Genomic DNA, 15,748 nt, shown 5'->3' with positions numbered 1-15,748 from the left:
GTAAAACAATATCGTCGGGCAGAAGCGCGTGCAGCATATGGCAGGTAGGCTGGCTTAAAAAACCGATATCTCGGTGTCATATCTCCCCGTTAACGGGTTTGACTTTGTTACTCCGAAGCGTGCTGGTAGCCGGATCGAATGAACACCTTTTTGGAATTAATTTTTTTTTTTCTCATTTTCTCCATCAGTAGCCGCTGTTGCAAGATGTGCAAATCATACTTCAATTTATGCGCAGTTCTCACTCTCTTGCAGCAACTTGTGACGATAGGCACGCCGGAAGTAGGCGGAGATTACTTATTTCAAACCACAAAGCGAGCAGGCAACAAGTTTTCGCCACTTGATAACTCCTCGTGTAAGTTTCGTGCACGGTCTCTCTTGTTCGTTTGTACATAAAGTATGTAAGTTGCCTCCGACGTGTATCACAGGAAACGAAACACGCTATCAGCTCGTTGTGCATATTTCCGTGTACATATTCACCTTAGGGCTTACACGTGAGATATACAATGCTTTTTAAACGAAATTTAGAAAGTTTGTTAACATTTAACGGCTTAAAGTATATACCTCTTGGCGTGGAGAGGTTTAATTTACAAATATGCACTTGCTGTACTTTAGGGTATTCGAAGAATAAGGTTCTCCACTTTTCCTTTTTTTAAATCGAGTTACAGGACAATAGAGCGAAGGTTGAAAAAATCTACGTAGGAAGCGAGAATAGAGACAAGGGAAGAGAAAATACCTTCCCTCGAAAAGCTCAACGCGATTGCTCGTGCAGTTTGAAACATCATCGCTTAAAAGCCACTTTATGCCTTTCTAAAAATCGATGGATGGTAAACGCTGCTCGCACAATTTCAGAGAACCTTCACGGGTTTTAGTAACCGCAGAAAGCGAGTAAAGACCGAGCTTGAAAGATTAGGAAGAAGAAAAAAAATTCAGGACACTCAGCAGCAAGAAATTCCACCGAACGAATGACGCGTGTCCATCAACGCAGATTTCGATTCAGGACAATTTCACATTCTTCCAGCTACCGCAGTGGGTCGAGTTCTAGGAACGCGTTATCTGTTCTTGCCATAATCGTAATGCGCATCAACAGGTCATTGCCTCGACGAAGTATACGCCTATCGACAAGTCTGATTTATGATTTCGATTAAGGTGCGATCCAGGACTGAATCATATGTGTCAGATCGTTAGAGCCTTTTAGGAAATTTATCGTGATCAAAAATTTTTACGAAAAACAGGTCAGTTAGCTCAAATATCGACGCCTTGCTTCTACATGGTGCAATATTTTATATCCATGCAGCGCAAGATTTTTTTGTTTTCAAATTGTAGTTCGTTTAATGGCTGGCCTATAACGTGTAATAAAGATATATTAGCCTACAGCACGATTTTCTTAGTCTCAGTTCAATTGTAATTTATTGGACCGCATGCGCGATTATGGTTCGGACAGTAAAGCGCAGTTCTAATTGCGAAGACGAGTCCGCATGTCCCGGGATTATCTTAGACCGAACGCGTGACTCTTGTCAGGTATAAATTCAAGTTTGCACTTAGAAGAGAGAGAAAGCGTGAGAGAGAAGGATTAAAAATCCGATTTTATCACACTCGGCTTCGAACTTCGTACGCCCGTGTCGTTCAACTGATGGAAGTGATAAAATTATCATTTCTTAAGACTCCGTCTTAAATTGATCACTGTAAATTCAACCAGCATTTCACGAGCCCTTTAATTTTAGCCACACCTCGTTCCACCCATAATTTTACAAAGCACACCGAAGGATATCCGGAAATATTAAGTTACTTTTCCGATACTCGTGGAACTCGATACTGCAGTAAATAACGACGTTAAATTGAGGTGATATTTTTCGTTCCACGATCGGTAAATCGGTAATTGGTGTTTTATCTTTAGTATCGCTTCCGAGATATCGGAGCTTAAGCTATAATTAAGCACTCGTCGAGACTATTCTATAATGATGTACAATTAAGAAGAAAAAAATTAGGACTTGAATGGCAGGGTTATCGAACGAAGCCCTTGAATACATCTCTGACCACTTGTCGACTTTTCGTCGCCCCGCTGATCTTCCTACCATAACTGAGCATAGCCGAGTCAGGAATACGTAAAGCCGACTTCGGTAGAGAATCAGCTTATTGCAATACCGTTTTTGTCCCATCCGGAGGTCGGAATGCACTTGAGAATACAATTTAGCGAAGTTAAACAATTTGTATGCACAGGTTGGAGCCGAGCTGTTTGTTTGGCAGTCCATGCGCAGTGCCGTGTTGCGGATATGATAAATAGGCGGTTGCCTATGCAGAGGAATGCAAGTGGACCAGCTTTCACGGGAAATTCTGCGTTACTCCGATATGGAGCGAAAGTACAATTACACACGTTATAACTAGCAGCGGCTGTGCTCCAACTTTAATAACCGTCGTCGCTAGCGGGAGGGATTTTTACCCGAGGCACCGGACACGAGTCTCAGCACGTGGCACGCCTTGCCGCCTGTCACACAAACACCTTACAGCCATCCGCGATCCTCGTGTATTTTCGTACTCGTTCGCCGTTCGATATCGCTTTTATTTTTTCCCCTTTAGCCAGAGCGATGATGATCCACTTAGATAGGTGGACCCTGGAAGGTAGAATCGAAGAGATTAAACTACGTATTTCACCGACCCGCTGCAAAAGCACCCAATGATTCTTAACTAACGAGCACGCCAAACGGACCGACCGGAGCATTTTAGGACGAGATTAGATTCACGTCGTCTCGGACCGTTGTTCTAGGAACACTTTCAATGCAAATCAAGACCAAGGTTCCAGTTCAGTGGTCCGAGCCTTAACGGTAAGAAATTTTTTGGGTACAACACGTAGGTGATTTTATACCAGACGTGTTTTATCAGCGCTGTGGAACGAGAGCGAAAATAGAGTATTTAATGACAGAATCAATCTCACCCCCTTTTACCAAGGGTATTGATAAACAACCGTCGTGCGGATATCCCTAAAAGTTCCGGCTACGGAAAACGGGTTTCGAACATCTCAAGTTCATCCTGATTTCACTCACAGCACGAAACGAGTATATCGAAGTAAAAGTCCTGTACCTGAGTACAGAACCGAAGTCTCGAAGTACTTCGATCGAACGATCCCAGAAAGCGGGGTAATTTCAAGAATCGTCTTAAACTAGCGCTGAAATCGAGTCAGATGACGATCTTCTCAGGGGAATATTACACAGCGCTGCACGTACGCTGTAGCTAAGCTTTAAATTGTGGGTGAGATAGGGTACCAGGAAGTTGTGCGAGGCAGAGCATGGCCTAGCTGTTGTATTCGCGATGCGCCCTCGTGGGTGTGCATTATGTATACCATAAGCGTGTAGAGATCCGGGATTTATTGGTTAAAGCGAGCATCGCGGAGTGCGGTTGGAATGGTGGGACTCGGTATACGATAAGCGATGAATCCTCCGGAGTTCGGTTGCCAAAGGCGGTCGCTAAGTCTTTGCGAAGGAACGAGTGGAACCGATCTGGCTCTTAGCTGGCCGGTCGTTGCTTGCTCGAAAGTGACGCGCGTTATGCCGGACATGGCGAAGTTCTCCTCGATGCGTTATCGGCGTACGAGACCACGTGCAAAGACGGCATAAACACTAAACACGGAGTGCGAAGTGTGGAGATAAGTCTGACCGCACGTGACCCGGTCGCAGCCCTTACGCGATGTTCTCCGTTTTACGATGGTCGTTTTACGCCTGCGTAGGCATTTCGCGAACGTTGGCTGATTCTCAGCTCGATGAGACACGCAACTGGTTGGGGGGTGGTTGGTTATAAATAGTCGTCCACACGGTCTGGACGTGCAGGTAAAAGTGCGCCTGTCCGCGGAAAGACGCCCCCACCTGTGCGTCACTCTTGGTGCACGATGTCGCAACGGTCGCGAAATGACGCGTGACGTCAGACACGATTTGACATCCGCGTTCTGTTCTCCGGATACATACGTGGTCTTACACGTCTGCGCGGCGTAATCCGTCGAAACGTTGGTGCACGCGCCGTGTGCAATCCGTGCGCGAATTGCGGCGAGAAAAACGAATGACGGAGTATATAAATTCGCGTTTATACTCCCGAGGCATTTTTCCTTAATGACGAAGGTCTCCTTAACGACGTAACAAACGGAAGGTGTTTAATACAAACGATAAGATCAGCGCTACGACGAGTGCAGGTAACGTATGTGGCCGTAAAAATTCTGCATTATCAATATAAACGGGTATGATGAAGACGTCTTGGCATTAAGTGGGATGACCGGGTAACTCACGAGCATGTTTGTTTCTCGAATAACACGCCAGAGCGTTGATGGTGTTTGAAAAAGGAGAATCGCGGGGTAATAATCATGCGCGTGGTACGTGCCCACGAAGACTAGCCGTTGGTCAGGCGATGCTGTTTCAAGATCTTGGTTAGTGTGCTGACGGCTTCGTTCGGACGTAATACCGTTAGCCAACTTACCATCTTACAATACTCTATCTTACATACTCTCCCGCGTCTGCCAGATGATAAAACAAACGTCGACGCCCACCTTTTTCCACGAGCAAATGCTCAATGGTCGAGAGTCCAGGCCAACAAAACGTGTTACAGCTAATGTTGCCACTTTTTCGTTAGGCGCTGCGGTACGACGGAGCAATTTATAATACATCCGACTGCCGGGCGGTTTAATTTTCACTATTAATCACCTGCCGTTTATACGTCGGAAGTCTCGCTGCGTACACAATTCTTGACAATAACTGTATCTATGTATACGTAACATATCGAACGATGCATCGTTTACTACGTAACGAACGATCGACTTTTCCTTTTCCAGTGTCACTAAAGTACCTCGGCACTCGGTGCTGAACCATTTTTCAACCGTCGAATAACTGCAGCTGTTACTCGTGCACTGGAAATGGTCGGCGATGTAACGAGGAAAATCATGCTTAGCCACTGTTCCGGGCATCCTGGCCGAGCTTGCCTCGATTTTGTGAGGTAATTTCAACGGCCTCTTCACCGCGGATATCGAGCCCAACTTTTCATCTATAATTTTATCGAGATAACGCGAGTGTGCCAGCGGCAAGACCCTCGTTGCGTCCCTCGTTATCATGCCCGAAAGTTGATCCAATTCCAAGGACGTCATACCGCTATGACCACAACTCTGTTCCGACGGAATCCTCATCACTAAACTTCGGAACCGGCAACTGACTGCAAGCTTTCCGAACGTATGCGATTACAAGCAGAATATTGTACCTCGGTGCGAAATTGTTTTTGTCCTGACAAGGATGGGTGGACGTTGAGTGAGCTGAACGAAGATAAATCACTTAGTGTAATCGAATACCGTGCAGCGGTCGAACCATCGGCCGTAACTGTTGTACTGAAAAATCGGATGTGCATATTATCCGAGCAGCCGCTGAGCTGCCAGCGTGTATCTACGGATGCCTCATTATTTGTCCAGCCTATCTGGATACTGAATATCTCAGGTCTGACCGGTCCATGTGCTGCATGTAAGAACCTATTCTTTGGAACGCTAATGACGATCATAGGGTGTGCAAACACTGATTGCCGGCCAAGATTGCAACAAACTATCGTCAGGCTTGCGGACTGGTCGCGCGTTGAATTGCCCATCGTGATGAGACTGCCGTATAACATGCCGCGCGTATCTCGGTGGTAAATAAACAACGAAGGAATCCCAAGACACGAAGGATAGATTTAACAGGAATTAGTGTTGCAAGTGATTGAACTTGGACGTTGCATTGCACGGTACTCCAACAATCAAACCAGCTCGTCGAGTTTCCTGTAAAAGTGTCGCGATCTTTACGTAGAAGAGACTAGGAAGGGGTAAGAAAGTCAAGAATGAAACGCTGCGACAAAGCCAATTTTGTTAGCACATCAGAGACAGAGCAGGTATTGAAGACAACGAAAACCGGATGTGGCTGGGCTTGGTTACTCGAAAACGCAGAAAGTCGAGCCGACCGCGATGACCACCCACATCCTCTTCCGTTAGCCAGATAACGTCACGATGTCAACCGTTAGTACTACAGTTTGGATCTTCGAGCTTCTTACACAATGTGCAAGTAAACAAGAAACAAAGGCACGTAACGTAACGTCCTCTGATTATCTTTTTCCTACAATTAGCTATTGAATGTAAAACGTATGCAGAATTTCTCATCGACAAGAACATAAAATTGATTTATAACATAAATCGATCAAAATTGACTAGCTGATTCGTACAATGATTATAGTTATCAAAGTCCAAGTACCTCGGAGTAAATCGACAGCATGTTGATTCGTAACAACGTTACGATTGCGAAGCTTACATTCCCATAAGATGTTGCACCATTTCTCATCTCCTCATTTAGACAATGACGAAGACTGCGATGAATTCTTCAACTTTATACACGAGAATTATGGAACTCCTCCCCCCCTCCACGATTCATCCTGTTCTCTCGGATCCATTGAGTCTCGTTGCTCTCAAGTTCTGTTTCCGCTCGAGACCAAGCGAGGCGATAATGTTTGAGGTGAGGTAATTCATGGTAATTCTATTACTCAAACGACCAAACGGTACGTTGACGTGAATTGATATATTTGTTGATTCATTAACACTTGCGACGGTTTACAGCAGTAGATGCACATTTCCTTACTCGGGACGCGTTAAGATAACTTTCCGGTTTAGGTGATAACTGTTCAATTACGGGCGTAGAAAGCGCCTCAAGACTCGAGCTGAGGAGCTACTTAAATACAAATTGATCAAGCGTGCTGCAATTACTTGATCGTATTAACCTCGTCTGACACATAATTTAACCGAATTATCGCCAGGTATCAAAATCCTGACATAGGATTATAATAATTTTTCTTCAATCATACGAATAGTGAAGATAAAAGTATTAAAAAATCAAATTCAATATCGTGATGCCTGAAAATATGTCACATTGGTAATTATTAATGAAATGAAATTTGAATATACTGAGATTAAAAGAAACCTTTTCACACTTGGGAGGCTGTATCTCATGCTGAATACTCTTATTCATCTTCTATTCTCGTTCTAATGCTTTTCGCACGCACGCTACAATATCTACAAGTTAATCAGCGCGGCATTACGCATATAGAATAACAGTTATATCAACGGTAAAAACTATCTGTATATTCATAAGTTACACAACTACAATTGCGGGCACATTATCTATACCGTGCTATTAAAATAACAGTTGCAAAAAGAGTTGTAATGTTATAAAGACGCTGTTCGGTACGTATACGTATTACAACATTAAAATATAGAAAACTTGTAACCGTTCATCAATTCACAAAATATATTTTGAGAAGAGCAACCACGAGTTAAAAACATGTTGGACATAGCAGACACAATTAATTAAACAGTGAATTGGGAAATTTACATAGAACGAGTTCAATCTTGTATAATAAAAGCACCGTCGCAAATATCGCATACAATCGTCGCTAAATGATGATATCATCTTTAAACGGAGGTGATAGAATCATTTACTAGAACGCAACACTTGAACAATCAGATAAAAAAAAAAAAAAACAAAGTAAGAGATAATTCAGTGCGAATCACTTGTTACACAAGTTTTAATAAGAAACTCAAAGCTGTTTGAATTGATTAAATACTACGAATAATTTCCGTCCAAGTTGCTAAAGTCACGTGAACTTTATTGGGTTAATACCATCGCTGTATCGTCACAAGGCTTCAAAGAGCACGGAATCGGACGTAAGTCACAAGGCAATTTATACTCGTGGATTACATTAATAAATTAGTGAGATTGAAATAAAGTTTTGTGTTGCGCGTGGTAAGCTGTAGGTATAGAAAAAACTTGGACCGTTGAGAACCCGATTTTGAAAAAGAAATTATTCTCCAAATTATACCGAAAATGAATGTCGAAGTACGTAAGTTTGTAAAAAAAAAATTTAATTACGATAAACAAAGATACGCCGATATGTCGTTAAAAAAACTGTAGCTTAAATACAATTTTCTCAACGCCAGTCCGAGTTCGTAATAAAATGTATCAAAGTTATAAAGACGGCAAGCTGAATGCTCGGTCGTGAAAAAGTTCCATCTTTGAAGTCAGTATCATTGATTAGTTTTTCACCATGCGTCTTGCGTGTCAGTTTATATTAGTCTGAGCTTCTGCCAAAACAGCGAGGCAGAATAGACGAAAGATTTCGTAGAAAATAAATTTGGGAGAATTCATTGAATCCTCATTTTCGAAACGAAATGTATATTTATCATATACGATAATTAATGATAAATAAGTGCGCTTCCACATTCTTCGCTAAGTATTACTAGATGCTAATCGTTACTCCGTTGCGTTAAGAGAAATGCATACATTCACCAAAAAATCGGTTGCAGCTATTCATACCGTACACGTAATACAGGAAAACGTGTGGTAATAATGATTAATTGATGAGTTACGAAAGTTCATTACGTGTTCGGTAGTTTACCGAACTCGCGGAGGTAATTATGCGGTTTGTTATCGCCTATTTATTTCTTTAGTGGATCCTAGCTAACTGCAGCAGCGTAATTTTATGCAAATGTAACCTGATATAATCCCCGCTATTACATCGACAGCTTAAATTATGACGATCCATTTATACTAGAATATTATCCTCGGTTCAGATCAGAATTGTATAAAAATCAACCCGGACGAGCCGTCGTGGAACATGATGAAAATTTTATATCAAGAATCTAGAAAACTAGTCATATTGCTAAATAGTATTAAACAAGCTACTGTGAAAGCGGACCTAGTTAACACCATTTTCATTATATCACGCAATGATGGGGCAACTCAATCTGCCCTGGGCTATATTATTTGCTGGATCCGTACGTTTCCACACATTTATTGGAAGAATGATAGAAGATGTCCGAAGGAGGGATCACCCAAGAAATCGTTGTTTTCGACGACTGGCCTAATTATCACGATGTACTCGTCGTATCGGATAGTCCAGAGCCCGATCAACCCGTTTGCATCGTTATCAGCGCAGTATCTCCACTTGCGCCTCATTATCTGGTGCCCCAGATTCTTTTTCGGGTCTGCATAGTATCGGAGACCGTTGAGTCAACGTCAAAAGGAAAACAAACATACGAAACGTGCAAAGAAGACTGTTGACTCATGCCAATAGAGTTCTCCTTCATCTTATAATACGCAGATTAAAACCTACCGCCCGCTCAGCGCGGACTTTGCTGACTATCAATTATTGCGACAGGCCTTAGGCGTGAGTGGAGCATGGTAACCCGATAACCACAGTAGCTAGCTACTGACCAGTGGCCACTAAAGTACCGACTCCGTGCAGCGACGATTATCTGAACTTTGGATTCATATCTCCAGCAGCTGCCTCGAATGTAATACCAGACGCAAGCCAAGAACCCCAACAAAGGCATAATACGTCGGAGTTGTTAAGGGACGAACAGGCTTGCGGTAAGAAACTAGAAGTACGAGACTCCGGACGAAGCTAGTAGCCGTTAAGCGTCGCGGCCGTCTGCCGCTAGGGTTCAGATTTTACCTTTGCTCACTCGCTAGTGTAACTTGAAAACTGATCAGCGAGTTCCGCTGTTTTGGCTAGGACCTTTGAGGATTCTAGAACCAGTTCAGGGCGTGTAAGCTTGTTCGTTACACGTCTACACACGTGCACTTTCGACTTTCTTCTGCACGTATTATACGTACTGTTTCGGGAAGTACCGAAATGCCAAATTTTTCAATTTCTAAGTGAAATTTTGAGCGTAATAATCGAGCGAAAGTCGCGTCCTAACGAAACAGTTTGATGGTAGTGAAAAAAAGTAGATAGTCTGAGCAGCCTGAGGGGTTGAAAAATCGAACGTCACGATGATTGCTGAGGCTTCTTGCTTCCGCGGACCATTTTCAACGCTCAATGTGTTGAACTGAAATCCGTAATTCCCGGTACACTCTTACCTTCGGGATAAGCTTCCCCGTGGAGAATAGGCGGACTTCGAGATACGGTCGAGCGGTCCGACTCCCAGCTCGGAGTTACGAATAAATATACATACTCGACAAAGAGAACATGAAGAGTATCGAGTTCAGGGACGGCAATCGTCGTCGTGACGTTGTATATAAGAGGAGCACTCGAGACCTTCCGCTCTTGTCGGGTGATGTTTGCCTGGTAGATGAGCCGGTAGGACGTATGCGCGAATCGCGTCGGTCCGTCGCCGCAGCTCGAACATTGTACGACACCCGCGCACCTTTGGCCGAAGGAAGAGTGGGAATTGGGGAGCTTGCGCTTCAGTTTCGCAAAACTTGTCCACCGTGCTCATTTTCCCGTTATCATCCGGCTTTTACTCTGGTCCCAGCTATCATCTTCCTTACCCCACGGCTTGGCTTTGGTTAATCGAGACCGAAGATAGCGATGATATACTGTTTAGTCTTGACGAGATCTTAACACGGGTCGACAGCTATTTGCGTACACGTCATGTCCAAGATGGCTGGATCACCAGGCCTTAAAGGGGTGCCTTGGTTGATTTCGCCGTTAACGTGTATATCTCCAAATATCCAAGTTCAAGATTCCCAAACGAGAAAAGCGGGGATCAATGATCAAATTCGATTACTGATCGTCTCGAGCATCGTTGTAACTGTTCAAAGAACTTGACGATAAATCCTCTCGGATACTTCGATCAATCACATGCGAAATTGCAAAAACAGTGATAACAAGATAACGTGGAGTTCTTCGAGTTGTCTCAAAGACAAATAATACCGAGAACTCCGTTAGTACTCCGTTACGATTGATCCTGCAGCTTCCGAAACAAAGCTTACGATGTTCTACAGTGCCTCTTTTCAAAGATCCAGGTCACAATGAAGGAGAAGTTGGAAAAGAGAAAAAAGGGGCAAGTCAACTTTCAATCCAGGTTGAGCTAACTTCCAAACTATCGATTGAATTCAAGTTTTGCTCATAGTTGGGCGACTTGCACAGCGGTAGCTTCAGCAAATTGCATTCCGTACCGAAGGTGCCGACAAGCGCGACGACTTCTTTCGTAGAGATCGGACGGAGTTAATGTTATCAGGTCAATCTAAGGCGATACATGCTCGAACACTCTGCGCTACCGTGAATCTCAATAGTTTTAATAAATGCGTGGGAAGCAGGGAACTGTTCCAGTTCTCGGGTGACGTCTGTAAGCACACTTGTTCGTACGTGACTGGCGTCCAGGCTTTCGTGCAAATAGATGTGTGTCACGTAAAAGAAGAGATTATACATGCCGGATTACGTCCACGTAAGTATAACAGGTATAATAATGGTGTAACATGACACTGCAATTTATGATATCCACCACAAATCCATGGATCTACACGTAGTCACGTATGCAATTGCGCTGAGATGCGCTTCCCCGTCTCCTCTACATAGGCATGAGCGTCACTCCTCGCTAGGTAGGTATCAACGTCCACATGAATGCGGTGAATCGTGAGAATCGTCAGATAACACGTTACATTTTCCGCAACGTTGGAAGTTTCTTTATCACTACTTTTTTAGACCGGAAGCCTCGCCGGTTGTCCGTTCAATATCGTAAATATCGTCGATCAAGCTGCCAGAGCGAAGAAATTCACTGATTCGAAAATAACTTACGATCAGTTTCTGGTCTCACACTGTTGATAATCTCAGGAATTCAGCCGCTACACTCGACGGATTAGGTGCGACAAGTCGTGCACTGAGTGCGTCCGGTGAAAGATATGGATATGGGAGAAAATCTTTGACCCAATGGACCATGAAAATTCACTCATCGTGATAGTACGCTGTCATTAACGAATCATTCTCGTTTTTTTTTTTTTTTCATCTTTTTCCTTCACATATCTGATGAAACCTAGAAACTTGCTGCCTGATCGTCTAACCACCGATCACTTCATACCGTCTGTAATGTACCGCGTACTGTAATTTCTCGAAAATCTATTCCACTTTCATATCTTGACTGTCAACTTGTCAGCCCGCATCTGTATCCAGAGAGCATGCGTTATAAAGAAGTCGATGATCACGCAACGCTTTGCTTCGCGGTGAGTGTTGATTAGCCAACATTGTAGGAGCACGCTTCGTCAGAGCGACGTTATATATCGTTACTGATATGCCCGTGCACAACGACGCGCGACGCCTTCGTATTCAATTTTCATCCAAACTGGATGGCGAGTTTACGGTAAGTGTAACTGAGGAGAAATTCTCTCGCATAGATTAAAAGTGGGGGTTAAAATGGGACGTCGATAACTTCTCTATCGCATTTCTGACCAAAAAACCAACCTGTTGGTGAGACTGAATTACTTCAACTTCTAAACGTGGCACTGATCTCCATACTAACAGAGATCAGTGGACCGTGGTCTTTGAACTTACGGAGGTAAATGAGACGATAAAGCCAGATTCAAAGGTGCTTTTACAGTTTGTGCTCAGCAATTACGCATGGCTAATAATTGAGCTAAGTCATTGTACCGTGCACAGTTTCGAGCCTGTGATATAATGTTTCAAAGCATTCGGTTGGCTGTTTCATTGATGTATCAGAGAAAAAAGGAATCACCAGTTGACGAAAGTTTCACTTTACGTAATTTCTTTCAACTTCGAACTCTGTTAGTTTCGTCGCAAAACTTCGTTCTTTAGATTCTCCAGCATACTTAGATATACGTGGTACTCGCAGCGTGGCTATAAACACTGCAACACGCTGAAGTGGTGAGCCGGATGACTCTTGGAAGATCTCGGAAGCTCCGGGGGGAGGACCGGTTGCCTGGAACGTCTGAATATGCATACCTAGCTAATGAAGAGCGTTTTTCAAGCCTGAGACACGATTTTTCCGGGATTTCAACACCGTGAAATACCCATATATGCGCTGGCCCGAGTCTACTGCGTACGCGACCGTCCGATATCTGGTAAATATATTTTTCTACTTAGTTTCTCGACAAACAATTAATTGAGTAAAATATTCCCAAGTACTTCGTAGAACAAAACTCAGAGTTTCTCCGAGCGAATTCGGTGTAAACGGAAGCAAGTTTAAGGACGGAATAAATATAGGAGAAAACGTGAAAATTTATGCCCGTTTCCATAACCACGCTACTGCTATTTACCAGCATTGCGACCCAGTTGGAGTTCAAGCCCACCACTTAATCCTTTGATTGCGGCAAGCCCTTTTAGTCAATTTTACCCGGCGCGACGCACGCATCGGTTTGGTTCTCATGCCTTACGACGCTGGAACTCGATCCATTGTCATTCTAATTTCGTGCACCGTTTACTTCAGGCTGTATCTTACGCAAACGTAAAACCGGCTAAGAAGTTCTTACAAATTTGAAAAAATCAGTCTCTTTCATACACAATGCAGGTACGCCGCCTCTGAATATCGAGCTTAACGGTTCTCCTTTGAACACCCTCTTTACCTTTTCAAAATTATCAGGAATTCAAAAGAAATTGGCGAAAGAATATTGTCAGCTGTCCGTTTTGTATAAGCCTGGTAGTAAAATTTGCATGCGGGAAGCAGTTGCGCGGGCTCGAATCTTCGCTCGCTTTAATGGGGCAATAATTTAAAAAGCTCGAGACTGCGTTAGATCCGCTGCATTAACTCATCGCGAGACGTCGCCAACTGCAGCATTTTAAACAAGTGATACTTTGGTCCTGAAACCAATACTGCCCGAAGAAACTAGTTGTAATATTGATGAGAAAATTCTGCCATTTGGTAAATATTTCCGATCCGATCCGAGTATTAAAGCGAACCGATTGCGCTGTGTGAAAAAGCGATGATAAAAATGGATCTGTCGGTCAGTTCGGGTCCGAGATCGTATACAACAAGAATCGAGCACAGAAAGTGCGGGGCGTTGGGCGGTTTACAAAACCGGATGAGAGTTGTTGAACTCAACCTCGAAGCGTGCGGCTTCTGCGTAAGAGAGCAATTCCTCGCGACTCTATTCATCAATTAAACCGCATGCCGTCTCGTCTGTTAGTTCTTAATTGTTTCTAACGAGGTCAAGAAGCGAGCTATAACGCAGCTCGGCAAGTATTAAACAATGGGTAACGGTTAGCTAAACTGTTTGACTTGTCTCATTTCGAGGGAGGCCTTAGAACGGCGTTAAATTAATCCAGGGCCTTGTTAATCCGCAGCTTACTTCCCGCAGGATCTCCCGGGACCTCTCGTCCTTAATTATACAAAGAGTTAAAAAACGATCTCATCCTTCGAACAAGGAAAACCCTATACAGCCCGGTTCGCATCTGTACGATACAATAAAAAACCATTTTCAACGTACGCGCGCATCAAAATCGCGTTAACGTCCAAAGGGTGCTTTATGAAAGGAAACGAAAATTGCTCCTGATTTCGACCCGAAAAATAATGATCAGATTTTCTACTCCAGCGATAACGCTTCTGTATCCAATCAAAACATCCAGAAAGTTTACGATTTTGAAGTAGCTAATTTTTTACACCTGATATGCAATTTCGAATATTAGCAACGAACACTATTGCGGAAAATTTTGCTCCATGCAGTACAGCGAATGGGTAATTTTGTCCTGGAAATTTTTTTTTCCCCTTCCGTTACGGCATAAACAGAGTTTTCATTAAGATGTAAGCGATAACACGCGTCTCATACAAAAGTGCCTGAGCCCTGCCTCCGATGTCCGCCTACCTCAACCGCCTGATTTCGTATAACTGTCCGCTCACCTCCAGGCGAAATTTTCGTCTTGGTAGACACAGACTTTCTGGCACCCGACCTTAAACTCGAAGCACTCGATCCGAGGGGACTGTACCCATATACAATTTATATATTCGCTTAACAGGGCCGATAAGCAAACATCGTTGAGGCGTGAGTAGCTGCAGTAATAGTGACGCAGGCAGACGTCGTCTCGGAATTTGTTTCAGGCAAATTATCACCGATTCGAAATCCTCGCGTGTGTTATATTACGTGTTGAACTCAAGAATCGTGAGTTCGTTTTGCTTCCGAATTCATTGCGATCAATGCTCATTACCGACTGAAATCGAGTCTCGGGGTCACTCATCGGCGGGAAAAAGTAGAACGTACAACGATACCGATTCGTCAATGATATCTGGATGTCTTGAACGTGATTCTCTTTTTATTTCACTTGTAATTTCACGGGTCTATTTGACCTACAAAAATCTTTCTTGCATGAAAATCCGAATAGATCCGAATCTTTCGAGCGACTAGAAGAATGGTTGGACCTTCAATTTCCTATGCGACCGGTGAAGTTGGATGATCATCGGTGATCTAAATCAGGTTTAATCGAGCCTGAACCTAATTCCCATGAAAGAACAAGACCATCGACAGATTCAGTCACACATATATCGCATTGTCAGAAATGCTTCTGCAATCGTAAGTGTAGAACGTAACCGAAGGTAATTCAACGATTGATCTGAAAATACGTGTGTAGCTAAAAGCGTAAATAACTATTAAAATAAAGTGGTACGTCGAATGCCCGCGGTTACGTGTAATTAGAGTTGAAACATGAACGCGCGTGTCGTGAGGAAGACAATTTAATTATTGCTTAACGTTTCGGTTATACTAACTGTATACATACCTACAAGCACATAATCTTGTACCTTACAGACTCGTGTTACGTAACCCACGTGCAGGTTCGGTACTCCAGGGGAATAAATTGTAGAATACAATTCCGCGGTATATACTCGCAATCGTGAAGGAACTACAACTGCTGCGCAGTGGCCAACCGATAATAGCGACACATAGAGCTGGTACGCGAATCAGCTATGCAAGGCACCTTATGCCACATTCGCATTTAAATTATGCGGACTCTTCCGCTATTAAAAAACGTGCAAGATCGTTCGTTACAT

At 43.4% G+C, this 15,748-nt stretch overlaps 1 protein-coding gene across 2 annotated transcripts in view; it reads right to left on the bottom strand.

The window, feature by feature from the left end:
* LOC107218048 overlaps positions 1-15,748 on the bottom strand; it is a 45,131-nt gene that overhangs the window by 16,467 nt on the left and 12,916 nt on the right. The gene's annotated exons all lie outside the window — the stretch shown is intronic.

Source organism: Neodiprion lecontei, chromosome 3 (genome assembly GCF_021901455.1).
Source record: "Neodiprion lecontei isolate iyNeoLeco1 chromosome 3, iyNeoLeco1.1, whole genome shotgun sequence".
Taxonomy (NCBI): Eukaryota; Metazoa; Arthropoda; class Insecta; order Hymenoptera; family Diprionidae; genus Neodiprion; species Neodiprion lecontei.
The sequence above is the reverse complement of the archived record's forward strand: the minus strand, read 5'-3'. Positions and strand labels throughout refer to the sequence as shown.